Source organism: Balaenoptera borealis, assembly GCF_965194805.1.
Source record: "Balaenoptera borealis genome assembly, chromosome: 5".
NCBI classification, from domain to species: Eukaryota; Metazoa; Chordata; class Mammalia; order Artiodactyla; family Balaenopteridae; genus Balaenoptera; species Balaenoptera borealis.
Genome location: NC_138862.1, coordinates 35,813,588 through 35,826,030, shown reverse-complemented (window position 1 = coordinate 35,826,030; position 12,443 = coordinate 35,813,588). Strand labels below are relative to the sequence as shown.

General features: G+C 35.2%; 1 long non-coding RNA gene across 1 annotated transcript in view; it reads left to right on the top strand.

Moving 5' to 3' along the window:
• The window catches only part of LOC309628915, an 85,513-nt gene that overhangs the window by 43,757 nt on the left and 29,313 nt on the right, over positions 1 to 12,443 (top strand). The window contains exon 3 of the long non-coding RNA XR_014244779.1: positions 8,774 to 8,933. This is a non-coding gene — a long non-coding RNA (uncharacterized lncRNA). The remainder of the gene's footprint in view (positions 1 to 8,773; positions 8,934 to 12,443) is intronic.

Genomic DNA, 12,443 nt, shown 5'->3' with positions numbered 1-12,443 from the left:
GAAAAAATCTTTCTGATACCAGGTTATACAGTTCAAGGTACAGAAGATAACAATTTTATCTTTGGCTAATTTCTATTGGGGCAACATTGTTATTCATTCACTCATGAAATATTTGTTGTGCTTAGGTTAAACAGGTTCTGAGCTAGGTACTGGAATTACCAAGTGAAGAAAGCAAGTTCATGCCCTCAGTAGTTCACAAGACAGTGGTCTTTACATTACAGTATAATAAATGTTACATAGAAGTATGTATAAAATTAATAACAAATAGATAAGGGCCTATTTAACTCCGCCTAGGGGAACCTAAAAGAGGACGTGACATTTCATCTCAAGAATGTTTAGGAATGATTAGAAGTAACCAAGTTGAAAGGAGACACAGACATAGAGAACGGACATGTGGACCCGGGGGTGGGAGGGTAAGAGGGAGTGGGATGAATTGGGAGATTGGGATTGACATATATACACTACCATGTGTAAAACAGATAGCTAGTGGGAACATGCTGTATAGCACATGGAGCTCAGGTCCATGCTCTGTGGTGACCCAGATGTGTGGGATGGGGGGGAGGGAAGTTCAAGAGGAAGGGGATGATATGTATACATATAGCTGATTCACTTTGTTGTACAGCAGAAACACGACATTGTAAAGCAACTATACCCCAATTAAAAAAAAAGAAAAGAAAAGGATGTAAGGGCATTCCAAGCCTAGGGAGCTGCATAGACAAAGAAATTGAGGTACAGTAACTTTAGGAGTTATAAGAGCTGGGGTCTGAATTATTTTATGCTTCATATTTGAATTTTCAGGTTTCCTTTGTTGTTTGTTACTTCTCTTTGCTGTGTCTCTTTCTTTGGAAAGTACTTGCGAGATTAGCTGTTTTCCTGCTTTTATCCATGGACTAATATGTGGAGGAATCTGGTGTGTCTAAAATTGGCATTTCAAATAAGAATGCCTATTTGAAAGATTTTTTAAAATCTTCTTCACTAATATACAAAACAGGGAAGAGAGTAGCTTAAGTTCTAATACTTTAATAAAATGGTACGAATGCTAAACTGGACAAAACTGTGACACTGGCAGAGGCCTTATTGAGAGCCTATTGAGATGGGCAGTGTCACCGGATTGATGAAATATGTCGGCACAGTTTTATATTAATGAAAATAAAAGTCTTTGTGAAAAGCTTTAGCATTAGTACTCTTAGTAGCAACAGCTGCTGTGTCTGTCTTTGCTTTAGCAGCTGTTTCATGTAGGTGACAGGCTGACAGGAGAACAATCAGGGGTTTATTTCTGGTTGAATTTTCAGTTTCTTCTTTCATTTGTGGGTTATTGTTTGGTGGTGTACCCATATTCTCTGCTTTGTGAGTAGTCTTCCTTTTCAAGTTTTTGAAGCTTGTCACAGATGGCTAGCAAACAACTGAAATTTTTAAAGCTTTTTATTATATGTGTATGATGTCCTCTATGACTTTGAGTTTGAAATAAGTAAAATGAAGTTATCCATGCTTAAAAATTGGGTTTTGGCACATATGTAATAAAACTAGTTTAACCTGAATAATTACTGGTATCCTTGTAGAATTGTCACTCTGGCTTGCTTAGTGCACTATTGCCATACGGTAAATGTTGAAATAAATCATAACAATGGGCTTTCAAATCTGAATAGAATTAGAGTAATTTCGCTTATTTTGAGAAGGTGAGTTACTTTAAGTGTATAAGTATTAATCCCACGTCTTCATTGGTTGGAAGATTTTTTGTCATGAATTTTTTCCAGGTAAAGTAAGGCATTTTTGAAGATACAGTAATGCTCTTGGTCTAGAGTACCAATTAACTCACTACAGAGATACTTTTCCAAGTGGTACCCTAGTCCACTGAAAGACTTAATGTCGTGCCTAGTCACCTCTATAATCAGCATTCTAATAGGAAGTTTCTGGATATTTTCTAAACAAAATGATTTAAAGCAGTAATAATTGAAAACTGAAAAACTTGTTTTTTTCCTGTATTAGGCTTCTTTATAAGTCAGGAATGATGGGTGATAACTCCTTCTAAGAGCTCATAAAGCTCAAGTAAAACATTAGAGGAATATTAAATTTACATAGACTTGGCAAGAAAGGACTGCCATGATACTACACAATGCAGATTATTCTACAAAATAGAAAAAAAAAAAAAAACAATGAATACATATGCTCTGATTGTGAATAATGGGCAAGATGTTTCTAATCACTTTGAAATGACATTTATTGAGTGCTTATTATGTACAATGTATATATTTCAAATGCATCATCTCATTTAATTCTATAAGAAATATAAGGTAGGAAATTAATTATCTTTATTTTATAGATAAATAATTGTTTTTCAGAGAGGTTAAGTAATCTAAGATTGATTACAACTACTGCCAATGTTTTTAAGGATAAAAAAATGCTGAGCATAGGGTCAATGATACTATATAAATTCATTTTGCTATCTGATTAAGAACATACTTGTCAGCTAGTAATATTTTATTGATAGTTTATTCAGTTACCAAGCATTGATTGAGCAACATTAAACTTCTTGATAGACAACCCAAGGAGGCCCAAAATTAAGGTAAATTTTATAGTCATATAATTCTAAAAAAAAAAAAAAAAAAGTGAATAGCTAAGTTTTCAATGAGTGTACCTTTATTATTAGAAGGGGCTTGGAGAAGAAGGAAATGGAATATTAAGATATATTTGAGACTAGTAAATTGGTAATGCATATTTCCATGATAGCATTCAAGGAATGAGTATATTTAAAGTAAATTTTACTTTATTTTATATTACATTCAAAAATTAAGAGAATACTACTACAGTGTGCTTTTTTTCCACACATGCAAAACTTCTCCTTCTCAGCTGAAAGAATAGGCATAAATATTTTAAAATTTGGCTGAAAGTAAGACTAGCAAATGATGTTTTAAAAACAGAATTAGCTCACATAGGTATAACAACAAATATTGTAGTCTACTTCATCTCAGTTATACCTTAAAACCTAAAACATGCAGAAATGCTATATTTGGGTTAATCAATAGTAAAGTGGTATAATACATGTGTATAAGATTAGTGTGCTCCAGAGAAAAGAACCAGTAGGACATATATAAATAAGATTTTTTGCAGAGATCATATATATATATATATAATTATATTATCTGATATATATATATATATACACATATATGTATATATATGGGGCCACAGAGAGACACAGTGACAGAGTCAGAAACAGAGACACAGAGAGAGAAAGAGAGAGATTTGTTATAGGGATTGACCCATGAGATTATGGACTGTTATCAAGAAGTCCCATGATCTGCCCTCTGCAAATTGGAGAACCAGGAAAGCCAATGATGTAGTTCAGTCTGAGTCTGAAGAGGCCCAAGAACCAGGAGTGCCAATATTCAAGGGCAAGATAAAGTGTATGTTCCAGTTCAACAGAGAAAAAATTTACTCTTCTTCCACCTTTTTGTTCTATTCAGGCCCTCAACATATTGGATGATGTCATCCACATTGATAAGGGAGATCTTCTTAGTCTACCAATTCAAATGCTAATCTCTTCCAGAACACCCTCACAGACAAACCCAGAAATAATGTTTTTCCAGCTATCTGGGTATCCATTAGCCCAGTCAAATTGACACATTAAAAATACTAACCATCACATGTTAATTGAAAACATTTAGTTAAAACAGAAAAGTATAAGGCAGAATATTATAAAATCTTTAATCAGACTGCACAAGGGTAATCACAGTTAACACTTTGTTGCATATCTTTGATCATTCATTTATTCATTTAAAACTATTTATAGATCACTTACAATGTACATGCTCTTTACCAGTCAACAGGAACATATTCCTGCCCTCACAGATATTCCATTCTGGTGGGAAACCTAGGCACATCAACAGAGAGTTTGATGAGTCTGTTGATAGAATTGCAGCAAGGTTTGGGATGAGACCCTAATCCAGATTTACTGATCATAAAAAGATTTCCAAATCAAGTGATGCCAAAACTAAGACTTGGGGATTTTAGCTCAGGGGAAGGGTTAGGAAAGGGGAGAGAAGAAAAAGAGGAGAAATGTTTCTCAGACAGAGAAGAGCATGTGCAGAGATCTAGAGATGAGAGAGAACAACACTGCATTCAAAAAAGTTAAAAAAAAAAAATTTTAGTTTCGGTAACAAAATTTTCTGGAAGTGAAGTGGAGAGAAATGAGAAATAAATATGAGAAAGATCACATAGGGTTTTTAAAGTCATGGTAAGAACTTTGAATTTCATCCTAAAAGCAATGGGACCACAAAAGACTTTTAAATAGGCAAGTAACTGTGAGCAGATTCACATCTGGGAGAGATTGTGTTGGAGGATGCTAAACAGTGGGCAGTTAGGCCAGTTAGAAAGCTGAAGCAGTTATTCAAGTAAGAGACCATGATGACTTGAACTAGGTTGATGATAGTGGGGACAGAAAGAGGTGGATGGATTGGAGAGCTTACTTTCTGGTTTAGAGAAAAATTATTGTTGAGATGTAGGGGAGAGAGAGAAACAAATCAAAAGTGAAGACAAAGTTTTTGATTTGGCAGCTGGGTAAATAAAGTCACTATTGGCTGAGATAGGTCATCTAGGAGGATAATCAGATTTAATAAGAAAAATAATAATTCAATTTTAGAGATGCTGAATTTGAGGTTTTGATACTCAGGTAGACATGTCAAGCATACAACTGAAGATATGAATAGTTACAGATCCAAGCATCAGTGACATCATTACCAGATTTGTTATTAGGATGACTGGGGAGTATGAGTAAAGAAGGCTCAGGACATAAGCCATATTTAGGGCTGGGCAGATTAAGAAGAAATTACGATGGTAATGTTAAAAGGAAAAGTCAGAGAGATCCATCCACTTATTTTCTATATATTTACTGGACATCTGAGAGGCAGGAACCGTTTTTAGGTGTTAGGGAAAATATAACAGTCTAAGGTTCCTGCCCTTGGTGTGGGCCATGGAAATCAAGAAGGGGGACACAGTGCTTCAGGAAGTAAGTGGGAGATATTTAAGTTTCTAAAAACTATATAGTAATCTTTCCAAATGTTCCATTTTTACCCATTGAATAATGGGAGTCTATGAAGATCTGGTATTTTCTAAAAATATAATGACTGGGCACTCCTTAGATGCCCTCACATTTATCCTAGATTTGATTAGGTTCCTCTCGGATCCTCTTAGAGGGCACATTGATATTAGTCTAAGTATCTTCTGCAATGGTTGGGAACTGGGGGAGCTGTATTGTCAGCAAGAGAATTTCATCTTTGTATTTGTCAACTCTCTGTTTGGAGAAGACTCTATACTGGGAACATCGCTGTGTGCTTTTATTGGCTTGGATCTCACTGTAGAACATAGTGTGTCTGTGCCTGTAGAAAACTCCCTGCCCTTATGTTTTCCAAATGGGTGCACCACTGGTCTTCCTCCTGTTACTATTGCCAACCTGCTTATCTTTAAGGGTAAAGACAATCCAGGAGGAATGTTCTCTATCACATTGCCAGTCCTAATAATCCCCTTTGTCCTTCAAACTCTATGGCTAAGTTCTCCTCTACACACTTCCTGTGATATTGTGCTCCTTTCTCAGGAAAACAATATTTTATTCAGCTTTCTCTATTATGATTCTGCACCCAGTTACAATGTGGGAGGAGGTGGTTTTCCCACACCACCAAGCAATTCTAGGACACCAGCTGTATGTCCTATAATTCAATTCTGACACTTCCTAGAGATAGCATCAGATCCCACAGGTGAAGAGTCCTACAAGATTGCCCCCTACCCCACTTCACTTGCCAATCTCAAGTCTAGGTTGCCACCTGAATTTCTGACCCACTAGCTGAAGATTGGGTGTTCCAATGACTCCCCTCCTTGGGTTTGATTAATTTGCTAGAGCAGCTCACAGAATTTAGAGAAATATTTTGCTTACTAGATTGAAGGTAACTCAGAAGAGCCAGGTGGAAGAATGCATAGGGTAATATGAGGAAAGGACACAGAGCTCCCAAGCCCTCTCCAGGCACAACAATATCCCAAATTTCCAGGAGTTCACCAACCCAGAAGCTCTCTGAACCATGTCCTTTTGGGGTTTTATGGAGGCTTAGTCCATAGGCATGATTGATTAAATCATTAGCTATTTGGCCATCAATTCAACCTCCAGCCCTTCTCCACTCTCCAGAGATCAGGAGGTAAGACCGAAAGTTCCAACCCTCCAATCACATGGTTGGTTCTTCTGGCAACCAGCAGAAAGTTACCCAATTAACATAACAAAAGATACCTTTATGCTCTCATCACTTACGAAATTCCAAGGGTTTTAGAAGCTCTGTGCCAGAAATGGATGAAGACTAGATATATAATTATTATAAATCACAATATCAAAACTATATTTTCCAATCTGGTTCCATGTGAACTATTTTTGGTCAAAACCTTGATATTTCAGGCACAGGCATGCCTGTGAACTTAGTTTCTGCAACTGATCATGCTCTTCTCCCCTTATTTTCAGTTCTTTGGAACATGTCAGTGTTAAATCCTGCTCCAATATTGGGTAATGGATGGAATAGGAGGTGAAGGAAGAAAAATCTTAAGTTTTTAATGTTACCTTAAATTCCTCAAATTACCACAAATTTGACAAACAAAATTCATGAACACTGATAGGTACATCAGTTAAGAATTAAATCAAAATATCAGGGAGAATAAGAATTTGATATTTCAAAGTTAATAAAATTTTATATTAAATTATATAAGAACCAATCTTCCTTATCTTCTACATAAATATCAGCTTAGCATACAATTTTAATATAGCCTCACTCACTTCCTTGATGTTCCAGGAACACACCAAACACTTTTGCCCTCAGGGCCTTTGCACTTGGTTCCCTTCTACCTTGGACACCTTCAAGGCTTGCTCTATCCCTTCCCTAAAATATTTATTCTAGCTCGATTACCTTTTCAGAGAGGCCTTCCCAGGCAGCCTTCTATTTCTTCATAGCATTATCACAAACTGACCTATATTTGTTTGTTTATATTCTTTCTACTTCTACTAGTTTCAAACTCCAAGATAAAACACATTTTGGTTATTTCAGTTATTGCTCAACTTACAGTGTCAAGAAGAGAGTTTGACTCATAGCTGGCATTCAATAAATAGTTGTTGAGTGAATTAATGAATAAGTCATTTATCTCCTATTGTATAGATCACTTGGCACAATGTTATTATTCCAATTAAACAAAAATAAGACAGCTAAAGATGATTACATTTTAATTTCTTAAACATTTATTAGCTTTATATACATATCTGCTTTTTGGAGATCAGGGAGAATCAAAATCTTTATGAAAAAATGTAGAAAAATGTTTAAAGTGTACATAATACAAACAAAAAAAAGCCTAATCCCACTGCTAAATAATTTTACCATGTTTAGTTGTTATCATTTGAGGTTTAGTCCTGATTTCTCAGCTGTGTTTCATGTATCTCTTCACTGCAAGAAACTCCAAGGTCGGCTCCTATTTATTTATTCAAATTTTATAAGGATAAGTTATAAGTTATAAGCACAAGGATAAGTTATAACTCCTTGAGACAGAGCATCTCATTTTCCAAGCCACCCCACAGATATCAGCAATTACACTGCTATACAAAAGGTTTCCATCCAAGCAAATAATTTGTTTTCCAGTGAAAAATAAAGGATATCTCACCACTGAAGAGAGATTTTTTGTTTCTTTCATAACTGTGAATGACCTGTGTGACCCACCTGGTCTTTCCACAAATGAAAGAAAGAAAATCCTTTAAGGGTAAAATATGAGTTATTCTATGAGAAAACAATTTTAAGTTAAAAAAAAAGAAAATGTTTGGCTTGTATCACGGCATGTGTCTGATTTGAATCACTTTCAGCTAGTACTGTTGTACCAGTTAAAATATTTTTGTTGTATAATGCATATGTAAAAGGAAGAAAATATTTTATTTCAGAATAAGCATTTGCAATAAGCATGAAAACTGTTCTCACATTATCAGAATAAATGAAATATTGTGCATGAATATTTTATAGCTTACTGACAAATAAAGTCAAATAATGTCTTTGCACCTATACACATTTTTCTATGAAAAATTTCCAAAATTATACTGAAAAATATCTCTGCCTCATATAGAGGATGGAAATAGTAACTCAGCCATTTTGCAGAATACATAAAATAACTGAATGAGCCAAAATAAAACACAGTGCTTCCATGATTGTGGAAACATACTGAATAGTTTTAATTAGCGTAATTTTAAACTGTCTTTCAGTGGATTATTTTTGCACATAGGTAATAATTTTTCATCAAGCATTGCTTCAATTAATTTTGTGAGAGCTCAACATTCTAGGTCACATGATTAAAAGACATTCACCAAATTTTATGCCAAAGCATTTGTTTCTCTTCCCTTCACAGGAAACTCCTTGGCTCAAATCTGCATTATATTTAATCTAGCTATTTTAATCAACTCCCAACCTGTCTTACTGCCAATAATTTCAACTCAAGTGCTACTCAACACCATTTCTAGATAAATCTCTAATATAGGGGAAAACAGAGTAGTGAATTAAACAAACTGTATAAAATCTTATAACTTTTTGTAGATGCATGACTTTAGATAAATCAATTAACCTATCTGATTCAGTATCCTTGTCTGTAAATTGAAGATGGTATCAGCTCTAGGATTTCTGTGAAAATAAAATAACATACCATTTGGCAAGAAGCATCAGAGGTTGAACATGTCAAGTGCTAACCTAATGCTAGTTCTCTTTCTTTTCCTTCCTAGGACATAAGATTATTCAAGTCCACTCACTGGTGTCTTCCTGTCTCTTTCATGATAAACTCCAAAATCACTAAGGCAAACAAATTCTCCATGATACATCAATATTCCCAACATCATTTCTCCCTGTGCTTCCTCCAGAATGCACCTGATGCTACAACAATGGGTAAGGCTGTGCAGCTACACAAAATACTATTTTCTGTGTTGTTGTTTTATTTTTCAAATAATCTGTAAGTTCTTTGTGGGGAGACACTGTATTTTGCTACTCCAAATATGCCTGAATTTAGAACTTTCCACTGTGGCTGATTAACTAGAAACCTATCCTCTATCCTTGTCCAGTTATCCCTTGCAATACTTCATGTAGTCTCAAGATACCCTTACCTCAGTTTGAAGAATAAGCCAATAGTATTCTCTCCAGAGATAATACATAACAATGTAATGGCAGAACAACAACTTTAAAATGTCAAATGGCTATGTAATAGGCTTTTTAAAAATCAGATGTACGGTTAAAGATGGCAATTAAAATATTTTATGTTACTAGTGTTCTCCATAGAAAAAAGACAAACCATAAATGATAAAATAGATATTTTAGTACATTTTCTTAAAGTTATGGAATAGACATTATAAAAATCGCCTCAATACTTCTTGTATCAAAGCCATTTTCAATGTAACTTTCAAACCACATCATCCATAGAAAGGGTATATTTCCCCAAACATTTAATATAGGCTAACCCTGTGGGTTGCTTGGTCCAACAGAATGTTTGTGTGAAATTCCAAGCAGGGATCTCAAAGGTCTTAATATACTTCTACACAGAACCTGGCTACTGCCAACTTAACAAATCCAGAAAAGCCTGCTGGAATATAAGAGATGATGTGGAGAAGAGTCTAATTGTCACAGATGAGGAAATCACAGACTAATGTAAAGATATTTGACCCTCAAACATATGACACAGCCCTTCTAAAACTGGCAGAGCTGAGCATTCAAAACAAGGTTGACTATAGACTTGAGTAAGCTCAGCTCAGATAAGAACAAACCAGGTGATCTATAGACGCGTGAACACTAATAAATTTTTCAAGCTGCTGCATTTTGAGGTAGCAACTATTAAACTTTGTATTCTTTTAATTCACACTATTAAGCCAGAATACTATGTTATACAATATTCAAAGTACTGTCTTGAGGAAATTTTTAAAATGTGAAAATAAATGTCACATTTATTTCCTTACACCAATTTAAAATATCTTAGTCCTATATATATTTGGCATTCACTCTTTATTATACTTTACACTGCATTCTACTCTTCTTTATTATATTGTATACTGCTTCAGTTGTCAGTTCACACTGGATATGGAAATAAATGTCTTAACATTCATAGTAATTTATTTAAAAGATCCGTATTGAGTACTGGCTGAAGGCAAAGGCAGCCTACTCTAAATCAGGGGTGGAGAGGTTAAACAGTAACTGTCCTGAGATAACCCGCCAATGAAACTTTTTAGTCAGGACAGCCAAGAAGCATATGCTGTCCACGGCTTTGGCAAATGGAAAATCATTTTCACTTCACACTCCAATTAGGATTTTCCATTTCCCACCGGAAATTTAAAAAAAAAGACCAACAACAACATCCTCCATCCCTCACTGTACTGTGACATGTTGATGTATACACCAGAATATGACAGAGCACACTGCCTCAGGACACGATATTCAACTCAAAGGAGATAGATACTGCTACAGCCCCAATCATCCTTCCTAGGATATAGAAGCAAAGCAAGAATTTAGCAGCATGAAGTGTATGATGTAAGAAGGAAAATCCTCTTTAGCAATTTTGTTCTCTCATATAACATTAAGGATCCTGGTGTAGGAAAATGTGACCCCAGTGTAAAACACATTAAAAAAGATTAGCAGAATTTGAAGAATTCTAGAAAAAGAAGGTCAATATACATTGTACAAGAATATTACTGTTCCAGCCATACTGGCTTAAGGATTTCCAAAGAACAAATTGGGAAATAATACTATTGAGGAGAGTGTAAGAAATTTTATTAGCATATGATGGCACAGAATCCATAATTTTTTGTATTTATAATTAAATTAACAGAGTAGCAAAGCTTATTGTATATTATATAAAGCTGATTTCGGAGTACAGTATGACTTTTTTTAAGACTTGGATTGTCATCATAAAGTTCTGAATCAACTCAATCCTTCAGGTAAACTATAGATATCTATACCAGTTGGATGCTGACAACAATTATTAAGAGGACACTTCAGGAAATACTGTTTGGTAAGGGCTGTTGGTTTGTTTATTTCTGTGTGTGTGATGTCACATGTTACATAAACCACCTGCTGGGCAATGAGAAGGAAAAAAGAATTAAGATGACACAATCTCCTGAACTCAGAAACTCACAATCTAGTTTGTCAGTTGAAATTGGCACTGCATTTAGAAAACTACTAGAAGAGTAGTAGCATTAAAAAGCACTTTATAGTACTTCCTATGCCTCAGGTTCAGATCAAAGTGCTTTACCTAGGTATGCTCATTGAATTATCACAACAAATCTATCTATGAGCTAGGGACCACTGTTACGCTTATTTTGCAAATGACGAAAGTGAGGCACACATTAGTAACTGTCATTAGAAACTCAGCTGGAAAGTATTGGGTTGGCAAAAACTTCATTCGGGTTTGAGTAAACCTAAAAGCCACATTTTTCATTTTCACGAAGAACTTTATTGAACAGAGTACATACTAACCGAATGAACTTTTTGGCCAAGCCAATAAATAAAATGGGACTTGAAGGCAGCCAATCTGGCTCCAGTGTGTGTGCCCTTAACCACTATACTCTACAGATTCTCTTGGCACCTTTAAAGTACTTTGGAGAGCAATTATTTGCTTCAATTTGTTCAATGTCATTCTAGGTTGGTACCTCCATATCTTAGAGTCTGTGTGGCTAAAAAGCTCTATAAGAGCATTTCAGTCTATAAAACATTTTATTCATTTATACAACTCACATCAGGATAAATTATCCATGATATCTTTTTTTTTTAACATCTTTATTGGAGTATAATTGCTTTACAGTGTTGTGTTAGTTTCTGCTGTATAAAAAAGTGAATCAGCTATATGCATACGTATATCCCCATATCCCCCCTCCCGCTTGCATCTCCCTCCTTATCCCATCCCTCTAGGTGGTTGCAAAGCACTGAGCTGATCTCCCTGTGCAGCTGGTTCCCACTAGCTATCTATTTTACATTTGGTAGTGTATATATGTCAAGGCTACTCTCTCACTTCGTCCCAGCTTACACTTCCCCCTCCCCATTGCCTCAAGTCCATTTTCTACGCTTGTGTCTTTATTCCTGTCCTGCCCCTAGGTTCAGCAGAACCATTTTTTTTTTTTTATATTCCATATATATGTGTTAGCATACAGTATTTGCTTTTCTCTTTCTGACTTACTTCACTCTGTATGACAGACTCTAGGTCCATCCACCTCACTACAAATAACTCAATTTCATTTCTTTTTATGGCTGAGTAATATTCCATTGTATATATGTGCCACATCTTCTTTATCCATTCATCTGTCAATGGACACTTAGGTTGCTTCCATGTCCTGGCTATTGTAAATAGTGCTGCATTGAACATTGTGGTACATGACTCTTTTTGAATTATGGTTTTCTCAGGGTATATACCCAGTAATG